At 45.2% G+C, this 25,052-nt stretch overlaps 1 protein-coding gene across 1 annotated transcript in view; it reads left to right on the forward strand.

The window, feature by feature from the left end:
- RAB26 (RAB26, member RAS oncogene family) overlaps positions 1 to 25,052 on the forward strand; it is a 230,394-nt gene that overhangs the window by 6,210 nt on the left and 199,132 nt on the right. The gene's annotated exons all lie outside the window — the stretch shown is intronic.

Genomic DNA, 25,052 nt, shown 5'->3' on the forward strand with positions numbered 1-25,052 from the left:
AGAAAATTAAAGTACTTTTGTGTCCCCATGGAGACAAAGCTTCTGAACTTTCTGCTTGAGGTGGAAAAGAATGAAACATTGATTTTGGGTTTTACCGATTAGATTGATAGATACTTATAGAAACGGCTAGTTTGTATTACTATGAAAAAAAAGTTGTGATTTGATGTTAATGCCTTATTCTAATGCAACAGAGGTTGTCAGAAGTCAATGTTTTGAGTTCATGGCTTCCATGACGGCCATGGACCTGACCCAATTAGTTCATGGCCCTACTCACACGGGGGGAAACACGCTGGACCTGGTTTTTGTCTCTGGTCAGTGGCTGAGTGGTCTCGAGATAGGGGATATAGCGATCGAGCCCTTGTCATGGTCAGATCACTCCCTCCTTCGCTTTGACCTTCGAACCGCCACACCCCGCCGCAGGGAGGCGGAACCGATGAGGTGGTTCCGCCCCAGGCGCCTGATGGACCCGGATAGGTTCCAGACGGAGCTTGGGCCATTTCCTGAGGCTCTGGCACACGGCTCGACTGAAGACCTAGTGGCTGCCTGGGATAGGGCGGCCGCTGGACCTTTGGACCGGGTCGTGCCTTTGCGGCCTCTGACCCGGCGTCGATCTCGCCTGGCTCCCTGGTTCACCGAGGAGCTGAGGGAGATGAAACGCCGGAAAAGATGCCTGGAGAGCAGTTGGAGGGCCAGCCATTCTGAATCTGACCGAACACTGGTAAGGTGTTAAGACCTACCTCGTGGCAATAAAAGCGGCAAAGTGTAACTATTTTTCCGCTCTTATTGCGTCATCAGATAACCGCCCGGCCGCCCTCTTTAGGGTGACCCGCTCCCTGCTCCACCAGGAAGTGCGGGAGGACCCCTTGGAGGGTAGAGCCGAGGACTTTGTACAATATCTGTATGACAAAATCGCTCAGATTCGGGAAAATTTGGACTCTTGACTGGGTAGATTCGGGAGGGAGGATGGAGGCAAGTCTTGAGAATATTACCTGGGAAGAGTTTGATTCTGTGACTCCGGAAAACGTAGACAAGATACTGGGCAGACTGAGTGCGGCCACATGTTTATTGGACCTGTGTCCCTCCTGGCTGGTGCTGGCCTCTCATTGCGAAGGTTGTTGAGAGTGTGGTAGCGCGACAGCTTCCTCAGTACTTGGATGAATCGGCTTATCTAGATCCGTTCCAGTCGGGCTTCAGGCCTGGATACAGCACGGAAACGGCATTGGTCGCATTGGTAGATGATCTCTGGAGGGCCCGGGACAGGGGTTGCTCCTCTGTCCTGGTCCTATTAGACCTCTCAGCAGCTTTTGATACCATCGACCACGGTATCATGCTGCACCGGTTGGAAGAGTTAGGGGTGGGGGGCACTGTGTTGCGGTGGTTCTCCTCCTTTCTCCCTGATTGGTCGCAGTCTGTGTTGACAGGGGGGGCAGAGGTCGACCCCGAGGCCCCTTGTATGTGGGGTGCCACAGGGGTCGGTTCTCTCACCCCTTCTGTTCAACATTTATGTGAAGCCGCTGGGTGAGATCATCCGTGGTTTTGGGGTGAAGTATCATCAGTATGCTGATGATACTCAGCTATACATATCCACCCCGGACCACCCCAATGATGCCCTTAAAGTGATGTCCCAGTGCCTGGAGGCTGTACGGATCTGGATGGGGAGGAACAGACTCAGGCTCAACCCATCCAAGACCGAGTGGCTGTGGTTTCCAACGTCCCGATATAGTCAGTTGGTGCCATCACTGACTATTGGGGATGAGTCATTGCCCCCCACGGAGAGGGTTCGCAACTTAGGCGTCCTCTTGGACTCACGGCTGTCTTTAGAAGAACACTTGACGGCTGTGGCCGGGAGGTCTTTTTATCAGGTTCGCCTGATTCGCCAGTTGCGTCCCTTTCTGGATCGGGACTCGTTAAATACGGTCACTCATGCCCTCGTCACTTCACGCCTGGACTACTGTAATGCTCTCTACATGGGGCTCCCCTTGAGGAGCACCCAGAGGCTCCAGCTGGTCCAGAATGCGGCCGTGCGGGTAGTTATGGGAGCAGCATGGCGCTCCCATGTGGCTCCCCTCCTGCGCGAGCTGCACTGGCTCCCTGTGGTCTTCCGGGTGCGCTTCAAGGTCTTAGTTACCACCTTTAGAGCGCTCCATGGCTTAGGACCGGGGTACTTATGAGACCGCCTTCTGCCACCAATAGCCTCTCACCGCCCAGTATGCTCCCATAGAGAGGGGCTTCTCAGGGTGCCGTCAGCCAAACAATGTCGACTGGCGGCCCCCAGGGGGAGAGCCTTTTCTGTGAGGGCACCCACCATCTGGAACGAGCTCCCCCCAGAGATACAGAAGATTCCAGATCTGCGCACTTTCCGCCGTGCCCTCAAAACATTCCTGTTTCAGCAGGCCGGCCTGGCCTAACTTTCCCTTTATATTGCTTTTGATTTTATTTTAAACTGGGATGTCTTGAATTATCTAGGACCAGAGTGTTTAGTATATTTTAATTGGTTTTTTATTAACGTTTGTATTACATGTATTTTTATCGTTCGCCGTTCACCGCCCTAAGTCCCTCAGGAATAGGGCGGTATATAAATTTAATAAATAAATAAATAAATAAATAAATAAATAAATAAATAAATAAATAAATAAATAAATAAATAAATAAATAATGTTTTGCTTTTCTTTTCTTATCCTCCCTCGCTTCTCTTCCCCCTCTTCCTCCCCATCGTTTTCCTATTTACTTTCCTATTTTGTATCTTATTTTATTCTACAGTATAACCCAATAAAAATGTTAAACAAGGAAAAAAAAGTATTCCAGAAAATGCCTGTTGACAGAGTAAGCCGTCTTGCCTTGAACCTTCCACCTGCTTGTTGCTCAGGGATGTTGGAGTCCCAAAGGGGTCTGTGAGGAGGGGAGTTTCCTTCTTGCCTGTTTTTCCATGTTGGAGGCAGCTATGGGGCTGTAGGTCCCCCTGCTGTTAAAAAAAGAAGCCAACCCCCTTTTTTGGACACAGGTCCATGTTCTTTGGCACCACATGCTGGCTGCCCAGCGGAAATTGGACCCAGAGCCTGTTTGGCTGCTCGAGCATTGCTGGCAGGAGGGTCCTGGCTGCTCGCTCGGCCCCAGCTGTGGAGGCATTTCTGGGCTTCTTGGAAAGCTGTTTCTTGCTTCGTCTATTCTGCAAAATTGAAAAGCCCCTGAATGAAAGAGGAAAGTGTTTCCTCTCTGTCAAGCATTTCTAATTAAAATAATAATAATAATTGTCATTGTCATTGGGGCACGTGGTACCATGTCCAAGAATTTTATAAAACACATCAAGAAATTGCAGCTTCCTGCAATAACACCAGCGGAACTGCAAAAAACTGCGCTACTCAGAACATCATACATTTTAAGAAGGTCCTTGGTTGATACCTGGGACGCTGGCAGCAACTCATATCAACCATTAGCACCAGTCGATGGTATTTGTGATGCATTTTTGAATGTTCAGACTGAGTTTCATGTTTAATGAATAAAAGAGATAATACTAATAGACTTCATTTCAAGCGTTTGGGTAGCTGGCCCAGAATGTTTCAAAATAATTGTTCTGGAGTCGAACCGTACCGGTGGGTGTCATTTCCCACAGCGGTCAGTTCCGGTGCTGAAGGGGCGGCTGCCGGGGTTGGCATTCCATTCCTGGGATAAATGCTTTACCCGGGAGGGTTGGTCGTGCCTGCCAAAGTGGGCAGCAGCCGTTTTGAAAAAAAGTTGTCATTGATTTATGATTCATGCAGTTGAGGGAGATTTGTCTCCTCTTGATCAACCACCTTACATGACCAAAGAGAAGAGGAGGAAGGAGGAAGAGAGAGGGGCCCTGTTTGTGTGGGGCTGCCCTAGACCTTCATCCCTGTTTCAGCAGCAGGCAGAGAAAATTAATTCCCCCAAGACCTGTCCAGTGGAAAGCTTGGCTGCAAACAGATCTGGGCTGTTGGGGCAAATAGAGTCCTCTCTAAGGGACGATGCTGGCTGCAGAATGATAGCCTTTTTCTAAGGCTCGCCTCTCTCTTTGTGGGCCAGGTAGGAACAGGGCTGGTGGGTCCATCGGAAGCTCTTCCTGAGGGGAATAGTTGCTTCTCCTGGTCTGTTGCACTAGCGAAGATCTTTCTGGGGATTGAGACGGCTGGTACTGTCAAATCTGCCGTAAACTGGATTTCAAGGGTAAGCCAGGGAAGCACACCATTTGCTTTGGAATAGTGCTGAGTTTGGCTGCAGTAAATGGGCTGCAAAAGGCAGGAAGTGGGATTCCAAAGCAGATGCGCCTTTATATAGCTGTGCAGCCTTCACAATTGATTCAGATGAAGAGCTTCAGAATTGGCCCCTGAGTGGCATCTCTTGGCTGCAGGGAGCCCTGGAAAAAAAAAAAAAGGATGTGTCTGCTTTAAGGAACACTAATTCCAGATCACTCTTTCTGCTGATGGTTCTGCAGAACTTGTTCCAAGCGTGGGATGCAAAAAAGGGGAAACTGAAAGGGTTTCTTTCTTTCTTTCTTTCGTTTTCTTTCTTTCTTTTTCTTTCTTTCTTTCTTTTTCTGTTTTTTCCTTCCTTCCTTCCCTCCCTCTTTTCTTTCTGTCTTCCCTCCCTCCCTCCCTTCTCTTTCTTTCTTTCTCTGTATTTTTCCTTCCTTCCTTCCTTCCTTCCTTCCTTCCTTCCTTCCTTCCTTCCCTCCCTCCCTCCCTCCCTCCCTCCCTCCCTCCTCTTTTCTTTTTTCTTTTCTTTCTGCATTCCTTCCCTCCCTCCTTCTCTTTCTTTCTGTCATCCTTCCTTCCTTCTTTCCCTCCTTCCCTCCTTTCTTTCTTTCTGTCTTTTTTCCTTCCTTCCTTCCTTCCTTCCTTCCTTCCTTCCTTCCTTCCTTCCCTCCCTCCCTCCCTCCCTCCCTCCCTCTTTTCTTTTTTCTTTCTGTCTTCCTTTCCTCCCTTTCCTCCCTTTTCTTTCTTTCTTTCTTTCTTTCTTTCTTTCTTTCTTTCTTTCTTTCTTTCTTTCTTTCTTTCTTTCTTTCTCATCCTTCCTTCCTTCTTTCTTTCTTTCCCTCCCTCCTTCCCTTCTCTTTCTCTCTCTCTCTCTTTGTTCTTACAATGGGGGGAAATTGGAATGTAATAAAACATGGCTCCGTGCTTGGCTTCACACAAGAGCTTGACATCTCTAAAAGTGGAAAGATGCAACACAGTGAGAGAAAACCCACCGCAAGGAACGGAGCCGGCTAGCTAGCAGACGCAGCTCTCGGTTTTTGCTCGCATGTGCTGTTTAAGTCCCTCGCTTTCTTCATAGTCTCTTGTCCTGTGGCTGCTCATGAGAATTTGTACTCCCCTCCCCCTCATTTAAATTTCCTCTTTGGCAGTTTTCCACTGAAAGAACAACATTATTTTGCTAAGGTTTCAGGTTAAAACCTCGTTTTTGCTGGTTCTTATTCTTTTGGCAGCCTTTTAGATCTCTAATGGATGCATGGATACAGAAGCCTCTTCAATGCACACTTTAAAACTCTTTGGGTCTTCTTAACGCCTCTTCTTCCTGCTTATGAAATGGTCACCCAAATGGACCCCTGGCCAGCCCCCCCAAACCCTTTGCTAGGAAGCTTCCTCTACCCACCCCATCCAAGGGTTCCTGAGCTCTCACCCCTGAGCTTGCCTTTGATTTTTTTGTGGGGACCAGGAGCCCCATTATTTACTCCCAAGGGAAGCAGCAATCTGGGAGCCCATCTGGGGCCTAAATACCTCTTGGAAATCAGCAATGGGAGAGGTGGTCCAGTTTTAAAGTTATGGGAAACTTTTTAAAAAACATAGTGTGAGAAGTAATTACGGAGGGTCTTCTGGCAGTGTTAGGAATCCCAGAAGGAGAATTTTTTTTTTTTTTTTACTAATAAAGCATCTAGAATCCTAGTTACAGTGAGCAACGTGATCCGTCAATTTCTCATCAGCTGAACAGATTGTTCTGGGAGTCCTTGAGCCGGAGAACATCACTGTTTCCTTCTGCTGCTCGGATTTTGGTGGTGGTTGCATTTTTATTTTTGACCTTCCTTTCTGAAAATCGGGGGCTGGGGGGAATCGGAATCTCTTGAGTATTAGCAGGGCTGTTTTCCCACCACTGGTTGCAGGAAGCATCTTTGCTTGGAAAATGTCCTGCCCTGTTCCAATTACAGTTATTACCAATTACCAATTACAAATACAGTTGCATCTAAAAATGCCACCACGTTGCAAATGAACATTGGTAAACTTCCCCATGGAGCAAACTGTTCTCCCTTTTAAAAGCAAGCTCAGCTTTGTTTGAGATTTTTTTTCTTTTTTAAAAAACAGCTTTTTACCCTTAATCAGATTGCATTTTTCTGAGATGCTTTCCCCAATCTTTGCTGATTTGCAAAGACGCTTTGGGTTTCTGGGGAAAGCTTTTCCATCATGGAAGTGTGCGTTTTATGCTAGATGGCTTTCCAATTTTCCCAGGATCTGTAATTGCTCTTTTCCAATTACATGATTACCAAACATTTTAGATCATCATTTTAGAAATATGACAATAAATCAGAAATGGTTTTACAGTCTGGCAGACATATTTGTCTGAACAGCTACTGGTAGTTCTGAATGTAAGATAAATTGTTCCATAGAGCGATCAGTCAACAAAAACTCTGCCTCTTCCATTACCATTTTTTTTGTAGATTAAAAAAAATAAAATAATCAGGAGGAATCTGGTAGCCACTCCTCCTGATTTTTTGCTATTAACACAGCTCTCCTCCTACAGCGTCTGACTGGTTTTAAGTCATACATGGATACACAGCATTGCGCAGAGTGCAGAAAAGGAGTAAGAAATAGTAAACTAAAGAAATTGTGGGAATAAAATTAAAGAAAAATAACATAAACTAAAACTAGTTTACAAACTCTCCATAGTTTTCTAGCCCTGCAAATCATCCTAGAACCGTAATGGTGAACCTATGGCACGTATGCAGAGTCATATCTGAGGCAGGGGTGGGTTCTAATTTTTTTTACTACCGGTTCTGTGGGCGTGGCTTATTTTGTGGGTGTGGTTTGATGGTCATGTGACAATTCTTTAGGATTTAGCAGAGGTACTGATCTACCAGGCTTTTAACTGCTTGCAGAGCTGTACTGGTCTACCCATTTGTTCTTGGAGCATTCCGGTCTACCCATTTGTTTTTGGAGGCACCGGTCTACCACTACACTGCCTTTTAACACTGATCAGCTGTAGGGCGGCCCTTTGAAGCCCTGCGGCAAGAGTTTAAACAGTTTTTTTTCCTTCTAGCCGATCAGCTGGTACTCGGGAGGCAGCGAATAGATTGGGGGCGGGGCCAAATAAAAAGTAAGAATAACACGGGGGGGGCGGGAGGACCCAGCTCCCGAACAAAGAGAATCGGTTCGGTGATGTCGTCACTGCTACCGGCTCGGCCGAACCGGGCCGAACCGGGAGGAACCCACCACTGATCTTTGGGCACGTGAGCATTGCCCTAGCTCAGATCCAGTGCCTATGTGCATGCCAGCCAGCTGATTTTTGGGCCGTCCGGGCCCACTGGAACTCAGGAAACGGGCCATTTCTGGCCTCCGGAGGGCCTCCGGGGGTAGGGTTGCCAGGTCTGCTTCCAAAAAATAGCGGACAAGCGGGTGGGGGGAGGGGTTTAAGTAGTAAAAAAATAAAAAAAAATTACAATTAAATTATATATTTTCTTACAAACATTTTAAAACGTATTAAAATAATCACTTCAAAACTTTACTTAAAATTCAAAACATCAAATATAATAATATGTAAAATATTAAATTACATTTTAATTTCATCATAAAGCTTTTGAATAAAAAAAATGTCCACTATTTTGTGAAAAAAAATAGTGAACATAATGTGAAAAAAGTGAACTGTCCGCTCAAATAGTGGACACCTGGCAACACTATCTGGGGGGGAGGCCATTTTCGCCCTCCCCAGGCTCCAAGAATGCTTCTGGAGCCTGGGGAGAATGAAAAACGGGCCTTCCGGGCCCACCGGAACTCAGAAAATGGGCTGTTTCTGGCTTCCAGAGGGCCTGGGGTGGGGGGAGGCCCTTTTTGCCCTCCCCAGGCTCCAAGAAAGCCTCTGGAGCCTGGGGAGGTTGAAAAACGGGCCTACCAGACCCACCAGTAACCTTTTTGCCATTGTGTGCCAAAAGCAGGGGGAGCACGGGGGGTTCGCATGCGCATGTGTGGGGGGCGAGGGGTGCAGGGGGGCATTGAATAATGGGTGTGGGCACGCACGCTACCCCCCCACTTCCCCCCACTTTTGGCATGTGACGGCAAAAAGATTAGCCATCACTATCCTACAACATGTATACGTTACCTCAGTGTATCTCAACCTTTGCAACTGTAAGACATGTGGACTTCAATTCCCAGAATTCCCCAGCCAGCTATGCTAATAAAAATGCCATGCTGCAAATGTGGGTGAATTGAATTGAACTGAGTATATAGTTAAAACCATTCACTTAGCAATCCATTTATTGTTAATACATGCTTAACTTCCATCGTATAACTTTCTCATCATGTTCAAGACCCAATCTTCAACTCCTTATGTCTGAGAAAAAACTTTTCTAATTTCCTTTATCGACCGCTTTCTCTAAATCGATAACTATGCAACAGCCTCGACTTTTATAGCAATTGTATGGATTTTTAAAAACTCATCCCTGTCCTCTTTCACATGAGCATTTTATCAAGCGTCTTTTTTCCTGTTTCCTTTCGTATAGTTCCATCTAATTATCGCAGTTCTGTCTAATGTCTATGCATATTAACCCATATAGTGTGGCTGTACTATTATTACTTATCCTTATTATCTTCTTTGCGGCCCACTCTTATTGGCATTGTGATTATGATTATTCTGTTCAGAGGTGGGTTTCAGCAGGTTCTGACCAGTTCTGGAGAACCGGTAGCGGAAATTTTGAGTAGTTCGGAGAACCGGTAGTAAAAATTCTGACTGGCCCCGCCCCCTTCTATTCTCTGCTCCCAAGTCCCAGCTGATCAGGAGGAAATGGGGGTTTTGCAGGAGCCTTCCCCTGGATTGGAGAGGGAATGGAGATTTTACAGTATCCTTCCCCTGGAGTGGGGTGGGAATGGAGATTTTACAGTATCCGTCCCTTGCCACGTCCACCAAGTCACGCCTACCATGCCATGCCACGCCCACCAAGCCACACCCACAGAACCAGTAGTAAAAAAATTTGGAATCCACCACTGATTCTGTTGCTTTGTAGGTGCACTAAGAGCTTCTGCACCAGAGGCAAATTCCGTGTGTCAGACTTGGTCAAATAAAGTAAAAGTAATCCTCAATTTATGACCACAATTGAGCCCAGTTTTTTAGTTGCTAAGCGAGAAAGTTGTTAAGTGAATTTTTCCCCATTTTACAACCTTTGTTGCCACTGTTGTTACGTGAATCACTGTGGTTGTTAACTTAGGAACATGGTTGCTAAGTGAATCCGACTTCCCGGTTGACTTTGCTTGTTAAAAGGTCACCAAAGGAAATCACGTGACTCCGGGACACTGCGACCGTTATAAATAAGAGCTAAGCCTTTCCATTAAAATCCACACATGGTTGGAAAAAATGACAAAAAACACATAGATTTTAAACCAGAGATTTTTTTATTAGGGATTGTGCCAGAAACATACAATAGAGAATTGAGATATTTGATTGCGAATGTTTTAACAACGGCTAGAATTGTGTTTGCTAAAAACTGGAAAAATGAGAAAATACCAACGCAAGATGAAGTTATTAAGAAAACCATGGAATGTGCTGATATGAGTAAATTGACATTTGAAATTAGAGAACAATAAGATAAACAATATTATAAGATATGGGATTTATTTTATCAATGGCTAGATAATAAAACATGGAAATGAAATATGCAACATGAAATGAATGATAAATATAATATTTGAAAATAATTTTTATGAAGCGATAAAGCCATAGTTAAATAAATGATAAATGAGGATATTTATTTGTTTGATAATATGAGAAATTAGATAATTAGTAAATTTTGAATATGGGGAAAAAGCGCAAAAGACTTGTAACCGACCGTCACTGTGGAATTGGGATCGTAGAAACACCCAGGAGCATAGAAGAATTCAGAGGCAGATGCATAAATAAATGTCTTAAACGTATTTATTCATATAATAAATCATATTAACTATGTACAACAGAGATCAAGTCTGATGAGGAACAAACATGAAAAGGGAGAGATGGAGAGAGAGAGAGAGAGAGAGAGAGAGAGCGCGCATGATGGAAAAGGTTGGAGGGGGTTTTATACTGAGGGTAAGCCCTTCCTTTCCACATAGGGGTGGAGACACTCTCTGCCTCCACTGGTGTCTATATGACACATGTGCCAATGGCTTGCAAATACTTGACAGTTACACTGTTTGCAATTGTAATGGATGATGGATTTATGTTTTATGTTTTGTTTAAAAATAAAAAAAAATAAAAAAAAAAGCGCCAAGCCTTTCCATTTTGATCACGTAACCATGGGAATGCTGCAATGGTTCTAAGCATGTAGGTCATTTTTTTCAGTCCTGTTGTAACTTCAATTGGTCACTAAACGAATTGTTGTAAGTCAAGGACTACTTGTATTCAGTTCAGTTCAATTCAATTCAGTTCACCCATGTTTGCAGCATTTTGTCGTTTTCATTTTACTCTGTTCCAAGCTTTTTACATCCTCTTTTATCCCTACTTTTATCCTGATTTCTTTCATTCGGCTTGGGTATTATTCTGTCATTTAATGACAGATTAATCTTTTTATCAGTCATTTAAACTTTTTCATAAAAGTCTCTCTCTCGCTTTCGCTCTCTCCCTCCCCCCACCTCTCTCTCCAGGGGATTGAAATAATCTCCAGGGTTTTTTGCAATGCTTTTGTTATGCTCTTGTTCTTTCATTCTTATTTCTTTCACGATTTTATAAATAGACTAATGTTTGAACCATGTGTTTAAAACAGACCCTTTTTCTAAAAAAATATTCATTACTTACCAGTGTCATTCCTTCCAAATTGCTCAATTACGTTTCCTTTTTGGCCTTTACATAATTAAACAGAAAAAAAATAAGAAAACAGTGAAACAGCTAGATATATAAGGAACTATATATTCTTATACACTGCAGATAAATTTATATTGATATATAGTGTATTATAAGGGACATGGTGGCTCAGTGGCTAAGACGATGAGCTTGTCGATCGAAAGGTTGGCAGTTCAGCGGTTCGAATCCCTAGTGCTGCGTAATGGGGTGAGCTCCTGTTCCTTGTCCCAGCTTCTGCCAACCTAGCAGTTCGAAAGCAGGTAAAAAATGCAAGTAGAAAAATAGGAACCACCTTTGGTGGGAGGGAACAGCATTCCGTATTCTCACATCTTCTTTCCACGGCTCCCTTTGCATTGCCTAACAGAATTTTTCCTTTAGGAGTTCTTCATTTAGAAAGTTCTGAATTTCTTCCCAAAACCCAACTCTGACTTTTTTCCCCATTCTCATTGTAGCGTAGCATGGAATGACCACCCTCCTGTGAGCGTGAATGAAAAGAGGAATCCATAGCAACCCACTTTGATATAATTATAACTTTTGATATATATTTAGCCCTTTCATTCATAACTAAATTGCTTTGCATCAAACCACATTGTCTCAAAGGTGCTTTTTCAAAAGGAAAATGGACTGTTTTTTTCCTTGAGGAAGAAAAAGATGTTTCGCTTCTCATCCAAGAAGCTTCATCGGTTCTGGTAGGAGAGTAGGGGCAGGGCAAGGATTAGTTCCGAGAGGATGGGGGGAGGGTTTGGAAGGATGATATTCCTTTGCACAGATAAACCCCCAAGTGGCTTCAAGAGCTCTCAGGGAGAGTGCTAAGGATCAGATGACTGCAAAGAAATAAGATCCTTCCATTGCTTCCACCATCCTGCCAGAACCGATGAAGCTTCTTGGATGAGAAGCTAAACGTTTTCTTCTTCCTCAAAGAAAAAACAGTCCAGTTGCCTTTTGAAAAAAATCACCTTTGAGCCAGCCAAGACTTGGATGACTGAGAATCTCCACAGAGATCAAACCACATTCTGTTGTGGCCCACCAGCTGCCAGCGGAGGTGGCAGCTGGTGGACGATGAGGAGGTTGGGGAGGAACTTGGGCCAGTTCTGGAGTCTGGGGAAGGCTCTGCTGGATGCTTTGCGTCGGATGCAGAGACAGAGCCAGGGCCGTCTGACATTTCCCAGCCACCGGAGAGGCAGCTGCCTATGGAAGCTGAGATAAGTGGGGAGGAAGAACAGCTGGGGCCTGTTCCAGATGCATGTGGTATGCGCAGAGCAGTTAGGAGAGGAGAACAACGGAGGACAAGGAGTCGACTCAGGAAGCAAGGCACACGTGGACACTGAATGGCCCCTCCCTGGCTGAGGAATAAATAGAAGGAAAGGGGAGTGGTGGTTGTAGGAGACAACCGTTTGGATTTCTGGAGATTTTGCTCATCATGTTTCATGCCTCAGAGACTGCTTGCCAGGACTTAATTTACGGCTTTGTGGCTGGAAGCTCCCGGCCTGGCAATTATCTCAAGGAACTGATAAGGTCTGTTACTGCAGTTAACTCTTTGAAGGATTATTGCCTGAACTTTTTGGTGTGTGAATGCCATTAATTCACAGGAGATAATAAAGAAGGGTTTTTTGGGACAAGGAGTCTGTTTCTTGTTTCTGCTAATTCTGGGTCAGAACCCATTCATTCAGATGTATTACATCTTTCCCTTCCTCTTAGCTTCACAAATTGGAAACGTATTCAGAATGGCAGTTTTCCATGGCCTTCATCGTGTGGATTCTGCCTTTGGTCAACCCAGACTTCCATAAACCTGCTTTTCAGTAAGGTAGAGAAGGGGCAATGCAGCCTAATATGTACCTGTATCTCAGGCAGCATACCTGCTAATGGTGTTGCTGCTCAGGTTTGGGGCAATAAACCTCAATTGTAACCAAACCCCAGTTTTCTCACGAACATGCTCCTGTTATTTTAGGAGGGTTTACTCTACTGATTTTTTTTTTTTTTTTTGCAATGAAGCATTCTGTTGCCGTTTGTTACTGTCAAGTATTTGCAAGCCATTGGCACGTGTCATATAGACACCAGTGGAGGCAGAGTGTCTCCACCCCTATGTGGAAAGGAGGGGCTTACCCTGAGTATAAAACCCCCTCCAACCTTTTCCACCTTGCTCACTCCATCTCTCTCTTTTCATGTTTGTTCCTCATGAGACTTGATCTCTGTTGTACATAGTTAATATGATTTATTATATGAATAAATACGTTTAAGACATTTATTTATGCATCTACCTCTGAACTCTTCTATGCTCCTGGGTGTTTCTACGATCCCAACTCCACAGTTACTAACCAGGAGGTGCCTGCAGGGCACTGACTCACTTGCAGGATGTAAGACATCCTTATCATTTTAAGGCTAAATTATTTGGGGGGAAATCCTACCCTTCTATAAAGTCTCAGAGATGACTTCAGGGAAAATGGACAGAGGCGAACGTTGGAAAGATCCTTCTCGAGAGAGAAAACAGGAGAAAGAAGTTTGGCTTGTCTGTAGCCTTCTTCCCTGGGGCAGAAGAGGGAGAGGAACCTGGCCAGACTTTTGGGATTCTGTGGCTTTGACAGTTATTGTCAAGTGCAGGAAATCAGAAGTCCAGGCAGTTCAAATGAACATAGGTTTATTGTATGCTAATGCTTTCTACAAGAATCTGAACTACTAACGGTCAAAGCAACTTGGAAGTAGATAAGAATCAGCAGAATTCAAAATGGGCTGGACTGCCATCTCTTGTGGGTGTGAAAGGACTCAAGACTGATAATGCATTTGACCCCTCCTCCTCCATCTCCTACAATAACCCAGGCATCATTACAGAGTCTACTTTGGCTGCTTCCTGACCAGACCCACCTGAAGGGTGGCACCTTTTTTTCAGAATTACAGAGTTGGAAGAGACAGTGGAGGTCTTCTAGTCCAACCCCCTGCTTAAGCAGGAAACCCTATACCATTTCAGACAAATGGTTGTCCAATCTCTTCTTAAAAACTTCCAGTTGTCAGCATTCTGAGTAATGCACCCATTGAAAGCAGAACTCTGAGGCAGGTAGATTCCTCAAATAACATGTTTATTGGCTACATCATATTGGCACAGTCGGTGAAAACCAACTCTAACAGTTCCCGTGATTTTCACCTAATTAAAAGAGTAAAATTCCCCCTCCCAGCTATCACCGGTCACACTTGTCTCCTCCTCCAACAGCCACCTGTTACAATGACCTTGGTTCCCACAGGAAACCTTTTTTGTTTTGACTGCTAGCTGGGCTAGCTACTTCCCCCCTCCCTTCCCCCTCTCAATCTTCTTGGCAACTATGAGGCAGCACAAGATGGCTTCAGCCAGGTTCACTTCCGAGTTGACACCAGTGTTGGAGCATCAGAGAAATCTGTTTAAGTGATTATATTGGTTGGTCACACAGTCAGTCCGATATCCAGAAATACTTGGTATTTTTGTCTACCTATGGAGTCCTTCCCAAAGATCTGAGATAGGCAAATTTTGTTTGATAGTGTTAAAGGTATCGTTGCAGGATGTAACCTATTCCAAGCAAAGCTGCCTTTTGCAATTGATTGAGGGTGATTTGTTAAGTATGGTTATTTATTTAGACTTTTACCTTGCTTTTTTTTAAATAAATAACTCAAGGAAGTGAACATATCTGATACTCCTTCCTCCTCCTGTTTTCCCCACAACAACCCTGTGAGGTGGGTCGGGCTAAGAGATGGGAACTGGCCCAAAGTCATCCAGCCAACTCTCATGCCTAAAGCGTGACTAGATCTGAGCATCTCCTGGGGTTTGGCCCACAGTTACCCAGCTCCCTTTCATGCCTAAAGTGGGACTAGAACTCACTGTTTGCAGCACTTCCATCACTACATCGAACTGGTATCTCTCTAAATCAGAGATGGAATATAGAAGAGAGACTGGCTGAGCCAGGGGAGGAGTCAAACTGGGAATTGGTCTGAAGTTCCTATGTTGGCACAAGAGGGCGGAGTCCGACCCTCCCTTGATTGCTGTTGGACCTTATCTAATCTCACCTAGATGCAAACTGTCAGTCTGAGAGGATTCCTGTGTATTCCTCTCTATTTATGAGCAATAAAATAGCTAACTGAACTTTTCATGTGTGAGTCTGGTTGTTTGCACCTGACATGGGCAGAGTGTCAAGTTCGAAGCGTGCTTATGCTGTTGCAACCATTATTGCTTCTCAGCTTGCCAAAGAACCAGGGGGGAGGGAAAGGTGAGATGGAATGTAGGATCCAGACATCAAGAAGACGAGCCGTGAGAGTCAAGGACTCTTCGGCAGGAGTTTGCCAAGACTAAAGACTTTTTCTCATAACAATACAGTGACACTCAATTGGACAATGGGACCTGCACTAATAGGGGGAGGGAGAATTCTATTCTTTAATTATGTGGGGTTGCACGGGAATTGGATAGATCTGGTTTTGCCCTCATCAGTGACGAAATGATGGACTCAATAAAGTTTTGCATTCAGAGATTGGAACTTCTTGGCCATGCTTACTTTGGTTGGGTTCGTCAGTCGGAACGTTGACACAGAGTTTAAGTGGGCAAAGGTGGTACAAGTTGGCAAACCCTTCTAGGGATCTTTAGTTTCCCCCCCCCCTTAAAAAAAAACAGCAGTAATGGTAGGAGACCTGGGTTCAAATTCCAAGATCAGCATGAGGCTCGCAGGGCATGGACAGACCATTCTCTCAGTTTTGCAGAGCTATTGGACATGCATACACACACACACACACACAAATAGAGACACACACACACACAAACAAACAAACACACACTTGCTTTCTGAAGTTGGTTCTTGTTTTTCTATAAGAGGGCCCTTTAAGGGTCTTTTGCCCCGGGACTTGTTTTCTAAAAGGAGGTTGCAGATGCTATGCAATAAATAATTCTATTTAGCAGACTTTGTTTCGCTTGCACTAAATTGGTCCCAAACCCGAATCTGTCTTAAAATCATCTAAATTATTGATTGGAATACATCGGATTGCCTGCTTCTTGTAGCTTTAAGCAATCAAAACAACGGTTAGCTCATTTCCCCACATTTCAATTTTGCTTGAGGCCGTCCGTTGTTGGATGGTAGCAGATGGATGCCAGGAGGGGAAGCTTTGCTCCTTGTAAGATATAAAAATTGGGGTGTGGAGAAAGAATTTGGGCTGGAATGTAAGCTCTAGAGACAGTGTCAGGAGGAGAACCTATCCTGCCTTCTCTGTCCACACTTTGAGGTTCTATTATCGTGTTTCCCCGAAAATAAGACCCTATCTTGTATTTTTTTGAACCCTGAAATAAACGCTTGGCCTTATTGCCATGCGCTCAAAAGCCCGATTGGGCTTATTATCATGGGATCAAAGATGGGTTTCAGCAGGTTCTGACCAGTTCTGGAGAACTGGTAGCGGAAATTTTGAGTAGTTCGGAGAACTGGTAAATACCACCTCTGACTGGCCCCACCCCCATCTATTCTCTGCCTTCCAAGTCCCAGCTGATCGGGAGGAAATGGGCATTTTGCAGTAACCTTCCCCTGGATGGGAGAGGGAAGGGAGCTTTTACAGTATCCTTCCCCTGCCACGCCCACCAAGCCACGCCCACAGAACCGATAGTCAAAAAATTTGAAACCCACCACTCCAGGGGATGTCTTATTTTGGGGGAAACAGGGTACTACTCAGAGCTGATGCCAAGGGGCAAGTGTAGAAGAGCAGGGACAGTTACAGAGAAGATAGGCCTAATCTTAGCAGAGGGGTGGGCCTTACCTTTAACAAAACAGGGACAAGAAAGTGTGAGAAAGTTGAAAGGAAAACACTAACAAGCTTTCAAAATTCTATTCTTATACACAATCTCAATGAAGTAGAGATTGGGTCTTTCTTGTGGGGTCTCCTTTTGATTTGGCTTATCTTGAAGGGCTACCTCAAGATATTGGCAGAACTCTGTTCTGCATTCTCCAGTTCTATCTATATACAACCAACATTCTCCCATCTGTCTGTCTGTATCCTTTAATTAATCCAGTCAATGCATCACAGTGCAAACATTTTTGGATCAAGGTGCCTCAAATCCACTACCTTAAAGAATCCATACCAAATCCAGGCCCCATTGTTTCTATGGAATTGAAATCTCAAGGTGTTGTGGCCCGTCAGCTGCCATCACAGCTAGCTGCAGAGTCAGATGAAGAGGAGGTTGAGGGAGGGCCTGGGCCAGCTTCGGAGCCTTTGGAAGGCTCTGATAAGGAAGCACATCTAAGACAGAGGCAGAGCTGGGGCCTTCCGCCCTCCCCCAGGTGGAGAGGCAGCTGTCTTCGGGACCTGAGCTGAGTGAGGGTGAGGAACCAATCGGGCACATCCCAGATGTGCATATGCGCAGAGAGGAAAGGAGAGGAGAGCAAAGGAAAGAAATAAGACGGCTCTCAGGGAGAGGCAGACACAGATGATAACCAGCCCCTCCCTGGCTGGGAAATAAATAGGAGGGGTTTGGGAGTGGCCGGTTGTCGCAGACAACCATTCATTTCTAGTATACAGCAAGCAATTTGGATTTCTTGGATAAACCCAGGTTTGTTGGGACTACTTACCTTTGATTTTTTGTTTATTCCCCTGTGAATAAAAGACTGTTACTGCCTTGTTATAAAAAGGGGTTGTTTTACTCATGAGTAAACATCTTATCACTACTTGTGAAGGCTGGGTCAGAACACAAGACTCTTAATGTCAGTTGTATTCCACAAAATTGTGGCTGTTGTTGTGTTGTCACAGTTGACCACAATCATGTGATTCTGACACTCCCTGCCAATTTCCAACAAGAAAACTCAATCGTGGAAGCCGGCAGGAAGTCAGAAGTCAGTCCCACTGCTCTTTGGCCTCTCCGTGGTCATTCTGTTTCTCTGTTTAGGCAGTCTGCGCAGCAGACTAAAGCACCATAATTAACATTCAGCTGTCTGCAATTACACCAGTTCAAATCTCCCCAGGCTCAAGGTTGACTCAGCCTTCCATCCTTTCTAAGGTAGGTAAATTGAGGACCCAGTTTGTGGGGGCAATAAGCTGACTTTGTATAAAATATACAAAAGTATGAAGGCTATTGCTTAACGCATTGTAAGCCGCCCTGAGTCTCCGGAGAAGGGCGGCATATAAATCAAATCCAAAAAAAAAAAAGGTATATATCTCTGAAAGGATGAGCCAGCGGGGCATGGGTTGTCTAGTCAGCCTATATAATTCCGACTTAATGTACACCAGTCCTTTATAACTTGGCATTCACTGAGTGACCTTAACTACAATTCCCATCATCCAAATCCACTGTGAGTTTAGTTCGTTTCCCTAGTGAACTAGCAAATAGGCTGTGGGTCTATTTGCTCCTGCAGGAAAAGCTGTAGTATTGAACAGAAAATAACAGAGTAAGAGTTGAAAGGGACCTTGGAGGTCTTCTAGTCCAACCCCCTGCTCAAGCAGAAAACCCTCGACCATTTCAGGCAAATGGTTGTTCGTTGGAAGTCTCATTGGAGCACCCACAACTTTTGGACAGAAGCTGTTCCACTGATTAATTGTCCTAACTGTTAAGAAGTTTCTCCTTTATTCCAGGTTGCTTCTCTCCTGGAATAGTTTCCATCCATTGTGTCTTGTCCTGCCTTCAGGTGCTTTGGAGAAAAGGTTGACTCCCCTCTTCTTTGTGGCAACCTGTATGCAATTTAGTTGCATCCAAAGCTGCAAAGCGGCAGGAGCAGGCTGTGGTAGCTGATGGGCGTTCACAGTTCCTTGTGCATTGGATGTGTTTTCATCACCTTTTCCCTCTTGAAATGGGGCAGCCAGTGTAGTGAGCTGCATTTCGCACCTGCCGCAGCCCCTTCCCCCCCTCCCTGTTGGGTTTTGTCACCTGCTCTGGGTGCCTCAGCATCCCTTGGCCGGAGCCAGCACCAGCAGGCAGTGAGAAGATTGCATCTTCTCTCCTGAATTATGAAAAGGGCCTGAGATTTGATTTTTGATAGAACTGGTGTAACCGCTTGTTTCAACTTGCAGAGCAGATGTCTTTCTTTCTGTGAATGGACCAGAGGCCTTTGTTCTGGTGGCTCTTGGGGAGGGGGCTGTGGTTATTAGCAGTTAATTTGCTTTTCTCCCATAAAATACCCTGTCACCGTGTTTGAGGCTTTGGGCTTCTCTGTCGGAGAAAATTTAGTTCATTTTTGCTCAGTGGAGGCCTTAATTAAACCATCAGAAGGGTGACAAGATTTAAACAGCATCTGATTCACTGCATAATAAAAAGTGAAATACTTTTACCTTTTTCCTTCCTAAATGGAAAAGCTGAGCTGCAAATGTACTTTTGCTTTTGGGGGTGGGGGGGCTGTCACCTGATGCCTCCAGACAGAATACCGAAGAGTTATTTTCTTATGGTGAGCAAGAATTACTTCCAGGTAATGAAATGGGGGAAACGTGTTGCAAACGGATGATATCAAGAAGGATTTTTTTTTTTTTACTGCTCATCCTGTGAGCTATTTTAACATGTTTCCTTCCTTGAAGTTCTTGAAGCAGCAAAGAAGTGTGATGACACAATTTGTCCTGTCCTAACAGCCAGCTTCTGTTCTGGTTCAGGAATAAGAGGGGGTTTGTCCTTACAGTTGTTTTTTTTTTAAATTGTTCTCCCTTTTGTTTTCGCTGACATTGGCTGAGTGGGGCAAAGCAGCCGCCCTGTTGCTCTCCTGAATGTTGTGGTGTGTCGGCCATTGGTGTAACAGAATGCATGGATGACCTTGAGGAAAGGGGAGAAGAGTTGCTGCCCAAGGAATGGTCAGAGAAGAGGGGTAGGAGCCTCCAGTCGCTTAACAGTTGGAGAAAGAAACTAAGGAAGGGTTCACCCTCGTGGAACGAGCAGTTAAAAGTGGAAGTGGGAAGTTTTGTACTTTCAGACTTGCAAGATTCTGTTAATGCCATCTTACAATGATGTTGTCAGCACTTCAAGCTGCATTTACTCTAGTGCTGACATAAGAAGGAGAAGCGGAGGCGTCTAGAAAGGGACGTTTGACTTTTCACCTACTTATTTTCCCTGGAGATAATATCCCCTGGGAGGTGGGATGGGAGGGGGAAATTCCTTTGAGCTGGAGCAGTAGATTAGGGGTAGAGTGACTTGGAAGATGGCCAATGAATGCAGAGGAGTGGGGAACGGAAAGGGAGGGTTTTGGGTCTGGAAGTCAGTGTTGGCTGCGATGGAGTCGGAGTTAGAATGTCGTGCTTAATAAATGGGAGTTTTTCATCAAAGACTTGGTTTGAAATGCAATTTATTTGAGACGACCTCGAAACTTGACAGATGTAGATTTACCTCATCCGGTCATGCTTCCTGTTTGGTTTACCTGTCAATCTTGCAAGTTTGAAAATACAAACATCCAGTGGTGGGATTCAAATTTTTTTTACTACCGGTTCTGTGGGCGTGGCTTGGTGGGCATGGCAGGGGAAGGATACTATAAAATCTCCATTCCCACCCCACTCCAGGGGAAGGATACTGCAAAATCCCCATTTCCTCCCCATCAGCTGGGACTCGGGAGGCAGAGAATAGATGGGGGTGGGGCCAATCAGAGGTGGTATTTGCCAGTTCTCCGAACTACTCAAAATTTCCACTTCCGGTTCTCCAGAACTGGTCAGAACCTGCTGAAACCCACCTCTGCAAGCATCCCATCTTCCACTTTTAATTGTTTGCTCCATTAGGACTGACCTTTTCTTAGCTTCTTTCTTTGACCACTTACGGCTCCTGCTCCTCTTTCTCTCATTGTTCCTAAGCAGCATCCTTGCTCCCCTTTCCTCAAGGACATCGATGCATGTGCTACATCTTACAGTATCACATGGCTGGAAGGGACCCTGGAGGTCTTCTAGTCCAACCCCCTGCCCAAGGCATGAAACCTTATAAACCTGGTCTACAGAAGTCAGAAACCTGGCCCTTCTCTTTCATTGGAATCATCAGTGGATGTGATTTTACAGATTGTAGATTAACAGAGTTGGAAGAGACCTTGTAGGTCATCTCATCCAACCCCCCACCCACCCAAGCAGACCTTACACCATTTTTAATAGATGGCAGTCCAGCCTCTTCTTTCCTTTATAAATATAATAAAGCCCTTTCCTTTATTCCTTGTACACGCATGACTGCACCCCATTGTATAACACCAATGCAATTATTAAATTTGTGGATGACACAACAGTGGTGGGGCTCGTTAATAAGAACAATGAGTCTGCTTACAGGAAGGAAGTACAAGGGCTGACATTGTGGTGTAATGAAAATAATCTCACACTTAACACCACAAAAACTAAAGAACTTATAATTGACTTCAGGAGGAAGAGAGATGTACATCTACCATTGTACATAAATGGTGAAGAGGTGGAGAAGGTGGATAGTTTTAAATTTCTGGGCGTTTATATCTCGGAGGACCTCTCATGGACTATGAATGCTAACATGCTTGTGAAGAAGGCACAGAAGAATGCTCAGGAAGATAAATCTATCTGAGCACCTACTTCTGTCCTACTATCGCAGCACCATTGAGAGTGTCCTGACATACGACATTCCTGCATAGTATGGGAGCAGCTCTGTAGCAGACAAAAAAGCTCTACAGAGAATCATTAAAACTGCCCAGAATATCACTGGACTCCAGCTACCAGCTCTGGACGACATCTTCGAATCTCGCTGTTTGAGAAAGTTGCATAACATTCTCAGAGACTCTTCCCATCCTGCTTACAATCTATTTGGACTGTTGCCTTCTGGCAGAAGATACAGAACAATGAAAACTCGGACCACACGTTTTCTGAATAGTTTTTATCCCAGAGCTATAATTGCACTCAACAATGTACTAAAGGGCCACCATCAGTGAGCTGTTGGACAGCATTACTTGGTCTGTTGTGTGGATGTTTGGGTGGTTTAGGGGTGGGAAATTTGTGGTGGGTGGGTGGGTGTTTGGGGATTATGTGTGTTGGACCTGATCTTTGGGTGTTAAGTGAATTTTGTTGTATGTGTATACTGTGTATACACATACAATGACAATAAAGTTGTTTGTTGTTGTTGTTGTTGTTGTTATTATTATTATTATTGAAATGTTCAATGATGCCCCCAAATTTCTGTGGTTGCCACTTAGTATTTCTGCTAAAAACTGAGAGGAAAAGTCTAGGCAGCAAACAACCATGGAATTGACAAAATGATGCACCTCTGCCTGCCCAAATTAAAGCCATAGAAACAAGCCATGGTCAGCAGTGGGCAATTGGTACTTCTTAGAAATTTGGGTGTTTTTTTTCTCCTAGTGATGATCTGTTGCCCAATTAGCCTCAGTCATCAAGGGAGGCTCTTTCAAAGACTGCCAAAGAAGTCTAAGGCTGTTCCACAAGACCAGCATGTGGCTAGGAAGCCTGAATAAGAACTCACTGCTTCTCAAAAATCACAGGCATCTTCTGGGCAGCTGCCCACAAAACCCAAGCACCCTGCCGAAATCAGGATGGGCAAGGAGAGAGCACCAACCAGGGGTGTGTCCTGGCCTCTGAAAATGGCCAGTGGGCTAGTGGGTTGTTACAGATTAATAGAGTTGGAAGGGACCTTGTAGGCCATCGAGACCAACCCCCCCGCCCAAGCAGGAGACCCAGTAGTGGGTTGCTATCGATTCAGGTGAACCGCTACCAGGAGAACTGGTAGCGGCAGTGGCGGGAGGCTCCACCCACCCACCCGGACGCTTCTGTGTATGCACAGAAGTGTGTGCAAGTGCGCCCGCGCCCACAAGTAAACCAGTAGCGATGGGTTTTGAAACCCGCCCCTGAGGAGACCCTACGCCATTTCTGATAGATGGCAGTCCCGTCTCTTCTTGAAAACTTTCAGTGATGAAATTATCACAGTCCCTGCCGAAGAACCACAAATCGTGAGAAGGCCGGTGTTGGAAGAAGGCGGAAAACCACAATGGACTGGAGAAATGGCAAGAGGAAGGCAGCATCCTGAGGGCAGAGCAGGGGTTCTCTGGGGATGCTGTGGGTCAGCTCTAGTGGGAGCAGAGGTGGGTTTCAGCAGGTTCTGACCAGTTCTGGAGAAGTGGTAGCGAAAATTTTGAGTAGTTTGGAGAACCGGTAGTAAAAATTCTGACTGGCCCCGCCCCCATCTATTCTCTGCCTCACAATTGCCAGCTGATCAGGAGGGAATGGAGATCTTACAGTATCCCTCCCATGCCACGCTTACTAAGCCACGCTCACCAAGCCATGCCATGCCCACCAAGCCACACCCACAGAATCGGTAGTAAAAAAATTTGAAACCCACCACTGAGTGGGAGGTGTCCCAGCTGACCTTTCTGGCTGTGGGCAGGGATGGGATTTGGGAAAACAGAGTCTTCCTAATCTGCCTTTGGTGGATATGCAATCATGTGATTGTGCCAAAGGAGGCAGAGGACAAATTGCTTGTTTATTCGTGTCAGAAGCACCACGATTAAAATAAGGCATATTATATGACCGTAGTTTTCAACCTTTTTGTCACCACGTTCCCCCTTTAAATACCTGATGGACCCTGGCTACGTGGTCCCCAAGACTGAACTCATGATTTAAATCACAAGATTTCTTCAAGCCTTTGTGGACCCCATGATGACATTGCAATCCCCCAGGGGTCCACGGACCACATCTTGAGAACCATTGCTACATCATATAAAATTCAAAATATAAACTGCAAGGTCAAAACATGTACAAATTAAACAGATCTTGCCCAGAAACTAGCAGCATGAATTGTGTTATGTCGTGCTGCCATGAGATCCTCAAGTGTACACTGATTGGGAGAAAAGGGCAGGTATACCTACATATGTGGTGTTGCCTGCATGCCACCACAATTGTGTTGTGGCCCGCCAGCGGCCTGCACGGATTGTTGCTGATCCCGATGACGAGGAGGCTGGTGTGGTGCTGCGCCAGCAGCCTGTGCAGCCGGTGCTCGAGTCGGACAGCAAGGAGGCTGGAGAAGATGTAGTGCCAGAGGCAGGGATTCAGTCAGGGCCTTCAGAACCTCCAGAGGCCCCTTTAAGTGAAGAGGATGAAGCGGAGGAGCTTCTTCTCAATGTACGGGCACGCAGAGCTGCCAAAAGGCAGGAGTGGTTCCTCAGGAGGAGGTCTCCTCGAGAGTTAGGCTTGGGGCTAATTGGCCACGCCCTTAGCCTATTTAAGAAAGAATGCAGCTTGTAACAAGCTGCAGGAAACAACTTTAGTTCGCTAATCATTGCGTTGGGATTTCTCTGCAACCTTGCTTCTGGGCTTTCTGCCAACTCCAGTAAGACTCTGACTATCTTATCTGTGGAATTCTGGCAGGCTGTTAAGAACGTTTATTAACAGCCGGCATTTGCTAAAACTGTGTTATTTGAGTAAACTAGGTTTTGTTCAGAGTTTGTGTGTGCTGTGTTCTTTGGGATCCCTAGCTGGGGCAGAACAAATTGCAACGAGCAGAAGCACCAGATAGCCCCATTTGTTCAGCGTGTCTTTGGATCTTGTGCAGTCTATTCAACAATTTCCATACTTCCAAGCTTTCGTCAGACCCTGGGTCCTCCAGCCCCTCTGTTGGTTCCATCCAGGGTTGGAGCTTTTCATAGATCCAGTCTGCTTTCACTTCTTCAAAGAAATGTCTAAATTGTCATCCCTTTGATTGGACTTGTTTTTCTTTAAAAAAACACACACACCACAAGATAGTTGACCCTAGTTTTGCCATTACCTACCCTCCCAGGTGAAAGTCACTTCATTGGAAATGGATGATTTGGGGGCTTGGGTGGCTCTAGATCAGGGGTCTCCAACCTTGGCAACTTTAAGACTTGTGGACTTCAACTCCCAGAGTTCCTCAGCCAGCAAAGCTGGCTGAGGAACTCTGGGAGTTGAAGTCCACAAGTCTTAAAGTTGCCAAGGTTGGAGACCCCTGATCTAGATGCTTCAACGGTGTGGTTGGAGTCTGTAAACAGCCAGCAGCCACTGGCCCCACTGCCTTTGCCACCCCTCTTTCTTCATAAGAGAACTTCTTTTCCTTCCTTCCATTCAATTATATCCAATTCTTGGAGAAAACCCGGACACGATTTTTCAGAAGTGGTTTG

The sequence above is a fragment of the Pituophis catenifer genome, unplaced genomic scaffold, assembly GCF_029215685.1.
Source record: "Pituophis catenifer annectens isolate HBS135680 unplaced genomic scaffold, rPitCat1.0.hap2 SCAF_16, whole genome shotgun sequence".
Taxonomy (NCBI): Eukaryota; Metazoa; Chordata; class Lepidosauria; order Squamata; family Colubridae; genus Pituophis; species Pituophis catenifer.